Genomic DNA, 6,319 nt, shown 5'->3' on the forward strand with positions numbered 1-6,319 from the left:
TTTTATCAAATGTACCATACTACTGTTAATAATGCAAAATGTTAATAGTAGGGGAAACTGTAGAGGTTGCAGTGGACTGAGACGGTGCCATTGCACTCCAGCCTGGGTGACAGAGTGCGACTCTATCTCAAAAAACAAAAACAAACCAACCAAACTACTACACTAGGCTGTTATTTATATGTTTGTAGCTCTATTTCTTTCTAGTCCTGCTTTGTCATGTGTTTTAAGCACTTTGAACCATGTATTAGTTTAAATGTCCTCTGCCATTCCTTGCCTCCCTATCAGTGTTTATGCTACTATCTCCACCTGCATAATCCTAACCTGTGCTTTTGCTTTTCAGCTATAAACCTCATCACACCAGCTTGGGACTGAAAGGATGTCAGGGGAACATGTTTTAAGAAAAGAACCTTAAAATGTATTAGCTTCCTATTACAAACCTTTTATCCCAATTAAAAAATGGAATCAAACATGTTTCACCTCAATTGCTCAAGCAGCCTGAGCTACATGTTCATTGCATAGTTTTAAGTTGTATAATTTGGGGTCTCTCCAAATACATTCTAGGGAAGTTGGTAAAGGCACTACCAGCTGGTGAACACAGATGCTATTTCATTAACATATTTAGCCAAATCTTGATGAATCCTAATTTATATTTGCTTAAACCAGGAAGTCTAATCTTTTTAAGTTCATTTTCCCAGACTTTCAGAAATCCCCAGTGATGTTTACACATTCATGAAATTTGCCTAGTTATAGGTCTTACTTCAGTAAGTCCAGTCCAAACCACACAGACCTTAGAGTTGTTCCCTAATTCTTATGCTCCACCCTCAGGCTTGACCACTGCTGTCATTAATGAGGCCAGACATCCTTTATATTTGACATGGGTAGCTTGAACCTTGCTTCTGCACCTGTAAAGTATAAATGAGAATGTCCCATGTGTACTTGGTTAGAGAGAGGAGCTGACAGTTCGCTTTAACAAGTAAGTGCTAGAGTAGTGGTAAAAGCTCTTTTAATTAAAAAAAAAATCAAGTTATAAGAATAAAATAGGCACCACATTACCTGACTTCAAATTATACTACAAGGCCATCGTAACTGAAACAGCATGGTACTGATATAAAAAGAGACACAGAGACCAATGAAACAGAATGGAAAATCCAGAAACAAAGCTACATGTTTACAGCTAACTGATCTTCAACAAAGCTAACAAGAACTCACACTGGGGACAGTCTCTTCAATAATTGGTTCTAGGAAAGCTGGATATTCCTATGCAGAAGAATGAAACTAGACTCTTACCTACCTCTCACTCTATATAAAAATAAACTCAAAATGAACCCAAAACCTAGATAAGACCTGAAACTATAAAAGGACTAGAAGAAAACATTGGGGAAATGATTTAGTATGTTGGTCTAGGAAAGTATTTTCTGATTAAGACCTCAAAAGCACAGGCAAAAAATGCAAAAATAAACAAATGAGGTTATATTAAATGAAAAATCTTCTGCACAGCAAAGGAAACAATCAACAAAGTGGAAAGCCAGCCTAAAGAATGGGATAAAATATTAGTAAAGTATTAATCTGAGAAGGAATTCATATCCAGAATGTACAAGAAACTCAAACATCTCAATAGCAAGAAAACAAATAAGAAACCAAACAATCCAATTAAGTAATGGGCAAATGATCCAAAGAGACAGTTCTGGTAAATATATGAAAAACATGCTGTTATTTTCAACTTTTCTATTATGTTGTATCTCTTTTATTTATATATGCTTTAAGTTCTAGGGTACATTTGCACAACGTGCAGGTTTGTTACCTGTGTATGCATGTGCCATGTTGGTGTGCTGCACCCATTAATGCATCATTTACATTAGGTATATCTCCTAATGCTATCCTTCCCCCCTCCCTCCTCCCTCTACCCCATGACATGCCCCAATGTGTGATGTTCCTCACCCTGTGTCCAGGTGATCTCATTGTTCATTTCCCACCTATGAGTGAGAACATGCGGTGTTTGGTTTTCTGGTCCTGCGAATAGTTTGCTCAGAATGATGGTTTCAGCTTCATCCATGTCCCTACAAAGGACACCAAACTCATCCTTATTTTATGGCTGCATAGTATTCCATGCGTGTATATGTGCCACATTTTCTTAATCTTCTCGTTCCATGGATGGACATTTGGTTGTTCAAGTCTTCTATTGTTGAATAGATGCCACAATAAACATACATGTGCATGGGTCCTTTTAATGGCATGTTTATAATCCTTTGGGTATATACCCAGTTAATGAGAGGCTGGGTCAAATGGTATTTCTGGTTCTAGACCGTTGAGGAAGTCGCCACACTGTCTTCCACAATGATGAACTAGTTACAGTCCCCACTAACAGGTGTAAAAAGTGTTTCCTATTTCTCCACATCTCTCCAGATCTGTTGTTTCCTGACTTTTTAATGATCGCATCAACTGGTGTGAGGATGGTATCTCATTGTGGTTTTGATTTGCATTTCTCTGATTGCCATGATTAGAGTATTTTTTCATGTGTCTGTTGGCTGCATAAATGTCTCAAAAAGTGATCTAGGCAAAGAATGTATCTCTGGTAGTAACTAATAAATTGTGGGAATTTCAAAATATTCATAATTGATTTTGTTTTTAAATAGAACATTTAGGTGCCATATAAGATGAGGAAATTACCAGTGTTTCAAATTGTTCTATCTTTTTTGTTTTTCTCTTTATTGCGCTTTTTAGGAGTTATTTCTGATTATTTCATCCATCCCTTTATACTTTGAAAGTTGGACGTTATTGTTTCCTATGTTTCCTTCTTTTAGTCACTTTCGTAGAATTTATAATGTAAATAATTAACACCAATCAGAAGTTAATGTCAAAAGATACCTTACCTCTTTCCCAAGCAATACAAGTCTTTTTTTTTTTTTTTTTTTGAGACGGGAGTCTGGCTCTGTCGCCCAGGCTGGAGCGCAGTGGCGGATCTCAAGGCTCACTGCAAACTCCGCCCCCAGGTTCTGCCATTCTCGCTGCCTCAGCCTTCCCGAGTAGCTAGGATACAGGCGCCCGCCACCGGTCGCCTGGGCTAGGTTTTTTTTTTTTTTTTTTTGTATTTTCTTAGTTAGAGACGGTTTCACCGTGTTAAGCCAGCATGGTCTTGATCTCCGACTCGGTATCCGACCCATCTCGCCTCCCAAAGTGGCTGGATTTTACAGCTTGAGCCACCCACCGGCCAATACAAGTCTTAAAATGCCTTAATTCCATTACTTTTCTCTTGATTTATGCTATTTTGCTATACTCTTATTATTTTTATCCTCAATAATGCATTATGATTATTATTGGCTTTATCTAGTTAAAAATTCATTTATGTTTACTCAAATATTTCCTAATTTCGTTTACTTTTATTTTTTTCTTGCTTTTCTGACATTCCACTGGGATCACTTTCATTTTTTTCTGAAGAATGTGATTTTAAAATTTTGATTAGTAAAGATCTGCTTACCTGGTAAACTTTCTTAATTTTTGCTTGCAAAAAAAAAAAAAATGCCATTTATTTTTTTGAAAAAATATGTTTTCTTTGGATATAGAATTCTACATTGAAAGTCAATTTTTTCAGCCCACTAAAAGTATCATTCCATTATCTTTTGGTTTCACTATCTTTTGTTCTTGAGAAGTTAGCTATCAGTCTAACTATTGATCTTTTGAAAGTAATCTTTTGTTTTTCTCTGGCTTCTTTAATATCTTCTCTTTGTCTTTGGTGTTGTCCTTGTTTACTATAATGTGCCATTTCTCCTGGGTAGGGATGTATTAGGCTTCTTTAATCTAAAGATTGATGTCTCTTACCACTTCTAGAATATTTTTCGTGATTATCTTCCCAAATATTGCCTCTGCCTCATTCTCTCTTACCTCTCCTTCTGGGGCTCTGATAAAAAATTTGTTATACATGCTAACTCTAATTCTATCCTTAATTTCTCTTAACTTTCCTTTGTATACACCCAACCCCCATTTATTTATTTCTTTATGTTGCATAAGGGAGTTTCATTTTTTTTTTTAACACATTTTAATCAGATAGCAATCTTATCACACATGGTCCAAGAACACTCAAATAATAAATCAAATATAATTAAATATTAAAGTTTGGTCTTTAAACATTGTAGCCAGTGATGCCACACTTGCCTCTGATCTCTCCAATATAAAAGCACATCCACACCTCAGAGGCCACCAAACCGTTCAGCACAGCTTCCTTAACTGAGTCGTTTGAAACTAAAAATTTGGGCACTACTATTTTTTAAGGCTCTGAATAGTTCTAGGGATATTAGCAGGGTGGGGAGGAACCAGCTCAACCTTGGTGTTGTACCAAAATGTGGCCAATGAAGGTTTCAAATAAGTCACAGCAGCATTCATCAGTGTTGAGGCCTTCACTACAAAGTTATGGACAAATTGGGCCATCGTTCTAAGATGAAATGTTTGTCACCCCAAATGACCAGCTGAATCAGTTTCTTCTAATCTATTTTACGCTGCTTAATTTTCTCCTCAGCTGTGTTTAATCTGCTCATGAACACATCAACTGATTTTTAAAATGTAAATAGAAATATTTTTTAAAATTCCAGAATATCAACTTTATCCTTTCTCAGAGTTGCTGGGTTACTTTATATAACTCCTCATAGATATATTAACTCTCCTCTTTAATAAGTATTTTATAATATATACCTATGATTCTAATAGCTTAAGTCTCATCTGTTTTGGCTTTTTTTCTTCTAATGGGGCCTTGTTTCAGTGGGTACATAGTTTTAATTCCGAGTTGCTCATTTTTCTTGGGAAATTATTTGTAGGAATACTTTGAGTCCTGGGATAAAAATGAAAATAAAGATAAAATCCAGAGATGACTATTGTTTGTTTCTGTCAAATATCCAAGGGAGCTGTGCCTAGGATCACTGTAAACTAAATTTACAGTCTAAGGTCTTTCAGACCACATAGGTCATATGAATTAGAGCTATAAATCTATACCAAGGTTGGCTTATGATTAAAACTTTTCAGGGAAGATTTATCCCTTTTGCTCTCTTTGGTATCAAGACATGTTTCCTTGTAGCCCCTTATAGGAAGGGAAAATAGAAGGTGGGATGAGCTTACTTCTGATTCACTTTCACTGAGTGTGTAGCTACTTGGGGTCTCAAATTATTGGTTGGGAAGTATCTCTTATAGGATTCCTAACCTGGGTTAACTCTGCTTTATTTTTAATCCAGCTGAGTCCATGAGGCTGTGAAAATGAAAATCAAGGTTATTGCTTCAGAAACTATGTCTATGACAAAAGCAGCTTTAGTTCTTTGTTTACTATTTAGATTCTCTTTTCCACTTAGTTTTGATTGATAATACTTTACTTTTTTATATCATACATATTTTTAACATGACATTTTATATTTAACCCAGTATTTTTAGTTGTTTTCAAAAGTTTAATCAATCCCTCCAAATTCCCAGCCACCATAATGTCTGAAATAGAAATCTCCATTTCTTAATATACTAGTAGTGAATCACTTAATCATATGCAGACTTGTCACATCTCCTGCTTTGTTATTAATAGTTATTGGATTGTATGACATTTTATGTGTATATGCCATCATTCCAATTACATTGTAAACTGCCCAAAATAAGTTTGTTATGACCTGCATGGCACCTAAACAGTGTTGTTAACATCACTGTTGTCCAGCATATGTTGACTGATTGAAAAATGGGTTACTATTTCTTCAAGGAGTATTCTTCTTTTTATTTATCAATATAGTACCAGTGACCCACTGGCAGTAAGTCATGCTCTTTAAGTTGTTTTCTACATCCATGCTGATCTACCTCTACTCCTAGATGCCATTTGTCACCAGGGGATTACATTCATGAAAGAGAGGAGATTAGTAAATGTGAGTGTTACTTGTGAGTGTTTGTGAGATAGTAGTGGCAGAGATGGCTAGTGTTCTTTTTTTTTATTATTATACATTAAGTTCTAGGGTACATGTGCACAATGTGCAGGTTTGTTATGTATGTATACATGTGCCATGTTGGTGTACTGCACCCATTAACTCATCATTTACATTAGGTATGTCTCCTAATGCTATCCCCCCCACCCCCTCCCTACAATAGGACCCGGTGTGTGATGTTCCCCTTCCTGTGTCCAAGTGATCTCATTGTTCAATTCCCACCTATGAGTGAGAACATGCGGTATTTGGTTTTCTGTTCTTGCGATAGTTTGCTGAGAATGATGGTTTCCAGCTGCATCCATTTCCCTACAAAGGACACAAACTCATCCTTTTTTATGGCTGCATAGTATTCCATGGTGTATATGTGCCACATTTTCTTAATC

At 36.1% G+C, this 6,319-nt stretch overlaps 1 pseudogene; it reads right to left on the bottom strand.

The window, feature by feature from the left end:
- Window positions 1–4,117: 4,117 nt before the first annotated feature.
- On the bottom strand, window positions 4,118–4,422 carry LOC108514044 (ATP synthase subunit g, mitochondrial pseudogene; annotated as a pseudogene).
- Between the last annotated feature and the right edge of the window lie 1,897 nt (window positions 4,423–6,319).

Source organism: Rhinopithecus bieti, unplaced genomic scaffold, assembly GCF_001698545.2.
Source record: "Rhinopithecus bieti isolate Rb0 unplaced genomic scaffold, ASM169854v2 scaffold_32105, whole genome shotgun sequence".
NCBI lineage: Eukaryota > Metazoa > Chordata > Mammalia > Primates > Cercopithecidae > Rhinopithecus > Rhinopithecus bieti.